Below are 9,344 nucleotides of genomic sequence, written 5' to 3' on the forward strand. Positions count from 1 at the left end.
GGCACCGTGTAAGAAAGATTAGGCGAGTCTCATTAGATTTTATTCAGTGCATGGTATAGGAGGAGTTGCGGAGAGGAGATGGGTGCCCCCAATATTATAGAAAGAACGGCATGTCCATGTTTTGCTATGGGAAACCCCAAATATGTGTCAGATTAAAACATAAAATAAGAGGTGCAAAATGGTACCATGTAATAATTAATATTCAGTGGTATAAAAGGAGTGTCGGATAAGAGATCGATGAGTACCCCCAAGTTTTACGGACGTACGGACCAACACCCCATCACTATAAAATCTCCTTAATCTTTCCTGATAATTATAATGTGTGTGTATTGAAAATCTTTTATGTGCTATAACAATATTTCATTTTCTATTAAATTGACCATTTGACAATCACCAATGTAAGATTTCCCATAACCCATTAACGGCGTTGTAGAGTAGGATTTAAATCCTCCATAGCCAGCTTTTCCCCTGGAAACTGTACTCTAGAGTATAATTTTCCCCTAAGGGGAAATCTCACACTGGACCGAAATTTATCCCTCTTTTTTTTCTTAGAGTGGGATTTACCCTCTTTTATCAATGCTTAAATCATATCGACAATATTTTGGCTAAAAGTTTATATGAAAGTTCCTCATGGAAATAGAGTGTTTTCGACTCAAGAATTGTTAAATTTAGTATGAAATCTTAATATATATAATTAAAATCATTGAGTCTCAACCCAACATTTTAACTCATAGGAAATTGTAAAATTAGTCACTCAAAAAAAACCCCGTAACGTTAAGATTCCATGTTTCGACACTCTCTCTCGGCGAAGCGGTGCCCGTTTGTTCACGAATTTTAAATGTATATTAGGCTACCTTTAGTGATTTGATAATTTGTTTGCTCTCTAATGGCCCAGTGTTTTTTTTTCTATGAATCGATCCTTTTTTACATGGAATGTGTGAGAAAATTCTAAAATTAATGTTATTGATAGGTTCCACGTACCATTTTGGGAGTATTTGAATCGAATATAGTTCTTCAAAGGGAAAAAAGGAGGAAAAAGCCAAAACCAAAATCAAAACATTACAAGAAACACTGATTTTGCAAGCCGAAGCATAAGTTTGTCCCCTCGACTCCAGCGGTGTAATATTGGATTTTAAAGCAGAGAGCAAATGGTCTTTAAGTTTTGCAAAAGAGGTATAGAAGCCCTTTCCCAGTATTTCGTTTAGTAATCAAACTTTATAAAATAAATATTCTGAACTACTTCTACGTGCATATCATTTAAAAGATTTACCCGTAAACTTATGCTCTGATTCGGGACTATAAATTCACAAGAAACACTTTTTTAAATTACATACGAGACAATATCTCTTAAATAACTTCACAACCGGCCTCTCTTGCACATTTGAATACATCACTATAATCAAATAAAATATTTTTCATAATTTAATATTTTTGATTTGTTTGACATTTTACAGAATTATGTATCAAAATTTTTTTTTCTTGACCGTTTTCAAGATTTTAAATTTTCATGAAAGATCTAGATCAATATTCGTTTCGGGAACTACTGCTGCATCTTAAACATGTCCTCAACGAATCCACTTTTTTAGCTCACCTGAGCTGAAAGCTCAAGTGAGCTTTTCTGATCACCCGTTGTCCGTCGTCCGTCCGTCTGTAAACTTTTCACATTTTCAACTTCTTCTCAAGAACCACTGGGCCAATTTTAACCAATCTTGGTACAAAGTATCCTTGGGCAAAGGGGAGTTTAAATTGTTAAAATAAAGGGCCAAGTCCCCTTACAAGGGGAGGTAATCAAGAAAAGACAAATATAGGGTGGGGTCATTAAAAAAATTTCTTCTCAAGAATCACTGGACCAGAAAAGCTGAAACTAATGTGGAAGCATCCTCTAGTAGTGTTAATTCTAAATTGTTAAAATCATGACCCCCGGGGGTAGGGCGGGGCCACAATAGGGAATCCAAGTTTTACATTGAAATATATAGGAAAATTCTTTAAAAATCTTCTTCTCAAGAACCACTGGGCCAGAAAAGCTGAAACTTAAGTGGAAGCATCCTGGGGTAGTAAAGATTGCAAATTGTTCAAATCATGATCCCCGGGGGTAGGGCGGGGCCACAAAAGGGAATCCAAGTTTTACATTGAAATATATAAGAACAAGATGTGTTTGTGAAACACTGATGCCCCCGTATGGCAGCTTATGTCGAAGGTTAAAGTTTCTCAAATGCAAGTCAAAATCCAGGCCAAAAGATAAAAAATGTTGATACCCAAAGAAAGATCTTGTCTCGAGGAAAACACCTGTGAAATTTGAAAGACCTAGATACAACTGTTCAAAAGTTATGGTGAAGGTTAAAGTTTTTTAAATAAAAGTCAAACGTCAAGGTCAAGGTCAAAGTGATTGGTATCCAAAGGAAGATCTTGTCACAAGGATTACATATGTGAAGTAAGAAAGCCCTAGCATCAACCATTCAAAAGTTATGGCCAAGGTTAAAGTTTTTCAAAAGTAGGTCAAATTCCTAGGTCAAGGTCAAAAGGGTCAAAGTGGTTGATATCGAGAGGAAGGTCTTGTCACAAGGAATACACATGTGAAGTTTGAAACCCTTAGCACCAACTGTTCAAAAGTTATGGCCATGGTTAAAGTTTTTCAAAAGTAGGTCAAAGTCCAAGGTCAAGGTCAAAAGGTCAAAGTTGTTGGTATCCAAAAGAAGGCATTGTCACAAAGAATACACATGTGAAGTTTGAAACCCCAAGCTCCAACTGTTCAGAAGTTATGGCCAAGGTTAAAGTCTCATAAAATTTTGCAAAAGGGTCAAACTCCAAGGTCAAGGTCAAATATGATGGTACCCAAAGAAAGGTCTTGTCACAAGGAATACACATGTGAAATATGAAAGTCATAGCTCCAACCAATCCAAATTTATGGGCAAGGTTAAAGTTGACAACAGACAGACAGACAAACAGACAAACAAACAGATAAACAGACAAACAGACAGACAGGACAAAAACAATATACCCCCGGGATCTTTCGATCCGGGGGCATAAAAATCTTTAAAAATCTTCTTCTCAAGAACCACTGGGCCAGAAAAGCTGAAACTTATTGGAAGCATCCTCAAGTAGTGTAGATTCTAAATTGTTCAAATCATGATCCCCGGAGGTAGAGCGGAGCCACAATAGGGAATCCAAGTTTTACTTTGAAATATATAGGAAAAACCTTTAAAAATCTTCTTCACAAGAACCACTGGGCCAGAAAAGCTGAAACTTAAGTGGAAGCATCCTGGGGTAGTAAAGATTGTAAATTGTTCAAATCATGACCCCCTTGGGGTAGGGCGGGGCCACAATAGGGAATCCAAGTTTTACATTGAAATATATAAGAAAAATCTTTAAAAATCTTCTTCTCAAGAACCACTCGGCTAGAAAAGCTAAAACTCATGTGGAAGCATCCTGGGGTAGCGTAGATTGCAAATTGTTCAAATCATGATCCCCGGGGGTAGGGCGGGGCCACAATAGGTAATCCAAGTTTTACATTGAAATATATAGGAAAAATCTTTAAAAATCTTCTTCTCAAGAACAACTGGGCCAGAAAAACTGAAACTTATTGGAAGCATCCTCAAGTAGTGTAGATTCTAAATTGTTCAAATCATGACCTCCGGGGGTAGGGCGAAGCCACAATAGGTAATCCAAGTTTTACATTGAAATATATAGGAAAAATCTTTAAAAATCTTCTTCTCAAGAACAACTGGGCCAGAAAAGCTGAAACTTAAGTGGAAGCATCCTCGGGTAGTGTAGATTCTAAATTGTTCAAATCATGATCCCCGGGGGTAGGGCGGAGCCACAATAGGGAATCCAAGTTTTACATTGAAATATATAGGAAAAATCTTTAAAAATCTTCTTCTCAAGAACAACTGGGCCAGAAAAACTGAAACTTATTGGAAGCATCCTCAAGTAGTGTAGATTCTAAATTGTTCAAATCATGATCCCCGGAGGTAGAGCGGAGCCACAATAGGGAATCCAAGTTTTACATTGAAATATATAGGAAAAACCTTTAAAAATCTTCTTCTCAAGAACCACTGGGCCAGAAAAGCTGAAACTTATGTGGAAGCATCCTCAAGTAGTGCAATTTCTAAATTGTTCAAATCATGACCCCCGGGGGTAGGGCGGGGCCACAACAGGTAATCCAAGTTTTACATTGAAATATATAGGAAAAACCTTTAAAAATCTTCTTCTCAAGAACCACTGGGCCAGAAAAGCTGAAACTTACGTGAAAGCATCCTAGGGTATGTAGATTGTAAATTGTTCAAATCATGACCTCCGGGGGTAGGGCGAAGCCACAATAGGTAATCCAAGTTTTACATTGAAATATATAGGAAAAATCTTTAAAAATCTTCTTCTCAAGAACAACTGGGCCAGAAAAGCTGAAACTTAAGTGGAAGCATCCTCGGGTAGTGTAGATTCTAAATTGTTCAAATCATGATCCCCGGGGGTAGGGCGGAGCCACAATAGGGAATCCAAGTTTTACATTGAAATATATAGGAAAAATCTTTAAAAATCTTCTTCTCAAGAACAACTGGGCCAGAAAAACTGAAACTTATTGGAAGCATCCTCAAGTAGTGTAGATTCTAAATTGTTCAAATCATGATCCCCGGAGGTAGAGCGGAGCCACAATAGGGAATCCAAGTTTTACATTGAAATATATAGGAAAAACCTTTAAAAATCTTCTTCTCAAGAACCACTGGGCCAGAAAAGCTGAAACTTATGTGGAAGCATCCTCAAGTAGTGCAATTTCTAAATTGTTCAAATCATGACCCCCGGGGGTAGGGCGGGGCCACAACAGGTAATCCAAGTTTTACATTGAAATATATAGGAAAAACCTTTAAAAATCTTCTTCTCAAGAACCACTGGGCCAGAAAAGCTGAAACTTACGTGAAAGCATCCTAGGGTATGTAGATTGTAAATTGTTCAAATCATGACCTCCGGGGGTAGGGCGAAGCCACAATAGGTAATCCAAGTTTTACATTGAAATATATAGGAAAAATCTTTAAAAATCTTCTTCTCAAGATCCACTGGGCCAGAAAAGCTGAAACTTACGTGAAATCATCCTAGGGTAGTGTAGATTGTAAATTGTTCAAATCATGACCTCCGAGGGTAGGGCGAAGCCACAATAGGTAATCCAAGTTTTACATTGAAATATAAAGGAAAAATCTTTAAAAATCTTCTTCTCAAGAACAACTGGGCCAGAAAAGCTGAAACTTAAGTGGAAGCATCCTCGGGTAGTGTAGATTCTAAATTGTTCAAATCATGATCCCCGGGGGTAGGGCGGAGCCACAATAGGGAATCCAAGTTTTACATTGAAATATATAGGAAAAATCTTTAAAAATCTTCTTCTCAAGAACAACTGGGCCAGAAAAACTGAAACTTATTGGAAGCATCCTCAAGTAGTGTAGATTCTAAATTGTTCAAATCATGATCCCCGGAGGTAGAGCGGAGCCACAATAGGGAATCCAAGTTTTACTTTGAAATATATAGGAAAAACCTTTAAAAATCTTCTTCTCAAGAACCACTGGGCCAGAAAAGCTGAAACTTATGTGGAAGCATCCTCAAGTAGTGCAATTTCTAAATTGTCAAATCATGACCCCCGGGGGTAGGGCGGGGCCACAACAGGTAATCCAAGTTTTACATTGAAATATATAGGAAAAACCTTTAAAAATCTTCTTCTCAAGAACCACTGGGCCAGAAAAGCTGAAACTTACGTGAAAGCATCCTAGGGTATGTAGATTGTAAATTGTTCAAATCATGACCTCCGGGGGTAGGGCGGAGCCACAATAGGGAATCCAAGTTTTACATTGAAATATATAGGAAAAATCTTTAAAAATCTTCTTCTCAAGAACAACTAGGCCAGAAAAGCTGAAACTTAAGTGGAAGCATCCTCGGGTAGTGTAGATTCTAAATTGTTCAAATCATGATCCCCGGGGGTAGGGCGGAGCCACAATAGGGAATCCAAGTTTTACATTGAAATATATAGGAAAAATCTTTAAAAATCTTCTTCTCAAGAACCACTGGGCCAGAAAAGCTGAAACTTATGTGGAAGCATCCTCAAGTAGTGCAATTTCTAAATTGTTCAAATCATGACCCCCGGTGGTAGGGCGGGGCCACAGTAGGTATTACAAGGGGGAAATCTGGTAAAGAACAGCATGGCCAAAGTTACTCAGGTGAGCGATGTGGCCCAGGGTCCTCTTGTTCTTTATGTGTCTCTTCTTCCCAAAATTAGTCGAAAATCCCATATCATATTTAATTAAGTTAGAGAACATTAAATTCATTAATGTATATGATAAGCAGAAGGCTTGACCAATAATGTATAGAGCTATATATTTCCATTTCGATTTGTTTTCTCTGTGATAACTCTTTGAAAGTTAGGAGAGTTCATTTCTTAATATTTACATTTCCAATGTCTTTGTCCAAGATAAAATTACAAATTGTAAAAATACTTTATTTCTACATAAATCTACTGGTTCATCGATAGGCGCGGTTAAAAAAAATCACGTGCGGGGCGGGACAAATTGAGACAGAAGCGGGGCTATTAGCACGGGAATTTGCAGAATCAGGAGCATGTAAATATAAAGAATAACTGTCTTACGCCGAAGGCGTTTATGCATAAAATTATCACGCAAGCCAATCGATTGATCATCGTCATGAATCCAAAAAATAAGACAGTTATTCCTTAAATCATTCCACTCGAACGCAAATTTCGCCAAGCGAAAGGTCAGGAGCTAAGAAGGCCTAATATGCATGTAATTCTCGTGCGGCTGTCTTTGTGTCTGACTCTAAGGAGGCCTAATATGCATGTAAATCTCGTGCGGCTGTCTTTGTGTTTGACGTCAGTGGGCGGGGACTATTGAAATTGACATGTGAGGCCTCATGTAATTTAAATCTATTAATCTACATTTTTAAAATCTAAATTTACAATTTTATTTCACAATGCAATGGAAATATAAGGAATCACTGTCTAGTTAGTAGAGTATGCCAGAGACATCAACGATAGTTGGAAACGTGGGATAATTTATGCATAACGGGCTTCGCCCGTTATGCAAATTGTGACATGACCCGGCGAGTTTTCCTTTGAAGTCAGCCGTACAATAACTGCGATACAGAACACTTTTAGTGGGCGTTTCTTATGCAAATGAGCAGAAACTGTACTGTATCTGCAAAATATCAACGATACAGTACGGTTTATTTTTAGCGATGATGGAAAACTGAATCCGTATCTTAAATCATATAGATCCAAGAATCCTTCAAATCACATGTTAGCGCTGTTAGTATTTATTCAAAATTTGAGATGAATTAAGAATAGAATTTTACAACGTAAAGTTACCAGTGGCGGATTCAAGAATTTTAGAAAGGAGGGAGTGGGGGCAGTACACAAATAGTTTTCTTCGAAAAAAAATGTCAAAACTGGAAGGTCGGGGGTTTCGTGGGGGGGGGGGAGGTTCATAATCAGGCCTGACACTATATGTGCGTGATCGTTTCGATTAAAAGTGTATACAAGTTAGCAAGCATAATTTACGAAAGCCAAAAAGAAAAAAAATCGAAAGGGGGGTATACCGACGCGCGCAAGTGAGTGCTGGATCTGCCTTTGGTTCCTCTACGTTTTGTTTCAAAAATGAAGGTAATATGCCCCCTTTCTTACATCTGTTTATTTCAATTTGGAGCCAAGAATTTTGTATACACATGTATGAAGACCGGTCGATGACATTGTCGGACATTTCTCTTAGAATACAACCTCCCCTAAACATTTTTGCTTCAAATACATTCCCATATATGATTCTGTTTTGCACTAAATTCGTAGCTTAGATTTTTAAAAAAGTCAGCAAGAGCTAAATAGAAAGGAAAAACCTACGCAATCAAACATAAATTAAATTTTGGGAAAACACATTATATAATGCATCTCATAACTATAATTATTTATAAATTGATAGATACCTGCACGTCCACCTCACTCGGCATTTCAGTTGCGATTGCTAAAAATGGGGTACTAAATCAACTTTCTGCAAAATCATCTGATTGGTTGAGAGATATATACCCAAATACACATGTAAATTAGCGAGGTCAAAAGAAAGGTCATGTCACAAGTCATTTAGAATACTCGTTTCCTACTGTATCGGAGATACAGGGCAGGGCCCGGCTCGAGATATCGCTCTCGCCTTAAGCCCCGCCCTGTATCTCCGATACAGTGGGAAACTCGTACTCTAAATATAACTTATCCCACGTTTCCAACTATCGTTGATGCCCTGGCATACTCTACTAACTAGACCGTGATTCCTTAAATATTTATTTCTGATGTGGAATATATGATGATTAAAAATTAACTAGCTTAGGTTAAAAAAGGATATTAAATATCATTAATGAAAAAAATGTGGAATTTGGGGGGGGGGGGGTGATCCGGAGACCTCAAATACAAAAACAGTTCGGCGTACACCACTAGGCTACGTAGACTATTAAAATATTAGTTGTCTTTTTGTGTATTTATATCTCCGAGTCAGAGTTTTTAGGAAATGGGATAACTAAGTTATAAAATTATTTTTTTAATATGAAGACAAGTTAAACTAAATATAGATTTTAATATAACAGTGTACTACGATATCAAAAGAACATAAACCCTTCAAGATGTCTCTGGTTTAAGTAATATTCAAATAAATCTGTATTTTTTAATACTCACTCAATAGTTCTCCATATATCCCATGCAAATTCTGTAAATTTCATTGATATTGTTTGAGATATTTATGACTACATGTATTTTTGCCAGATACTGGTATAACTTGTATTTGTTTCTAGCTAGATTTACTAAAGATCATAAATATTGAAATATTTTGGATGTTTGTAAATGCGCTATATGTAGGCCATGTCGTATAATAAGTACGCTATACCTCTTTCAGATTTTTAAAAATAAATGACCCAATTCTAGTTCCATGGCAACGGCAGCTACTTTAGATATTTAAACACCAGAATCTTGGAGGGACACTTACATATCAATTTTATGTACACGCATGTAGTTTGAAACACAATCGGAGAAAAAATCCATTTAAAATAACATTCCTTTTTGTTTCCATAGATACTGTTAAAAATTTGTCCAACCGATCACATTGTTGTGTATAATGACAAATTCGATTTTTTGTACATTTGTACCATTTTTTTTTTCCCGAAGCCAGTTTGACCAAATGAAAAGAATAAAATTTTAATTCTTCAAAAGAATTGTTTGAACAGTTACTGAGAAAAAAGAATTTTGAATTTTCACACATCGTATGTTTCAATGGAACTGATCACCATTTTAAGAAAGGGATACTTGTAACAATGTGCTGCCCCTCCCC

The 9,344-nt window shown here is 36.9% G+C and overlaps 1 protein-coding gene across 1 annotated transcript in view; it reads right to left on the reverse strand.

Moving 5' to 3' along the window:
- The window catches only part of LOC133186354 (U1 small nuclear ribonucleoprotein A-like), a 195,018-nt gene that overhangs the window by 145,620 nt on the left and 40,054 nt on the right, over positions 1-9,344 (reverse strand). The window lies entirely within an intron of this gene.

The sequence above is a fragment of the Saccostrea echinata genome, unplaced genomic scaffold (assembly GCF_033153115.1).
Source record: "Saccostrea echinata isolate AGI-Se365-2 ecotype Australia unplaced genomic scaffold, CSIRO_AGI_Sech_v1 ptg000001l, whole genome shotgun sequence".
Classification (NCBI taxonomy): domain Eukaryota; kingdom Metazoa; phylum Mollusca; class Bivalvia; order Ostreida; family Ostreidae; genus Saccostrea; species Saccostrea echinata.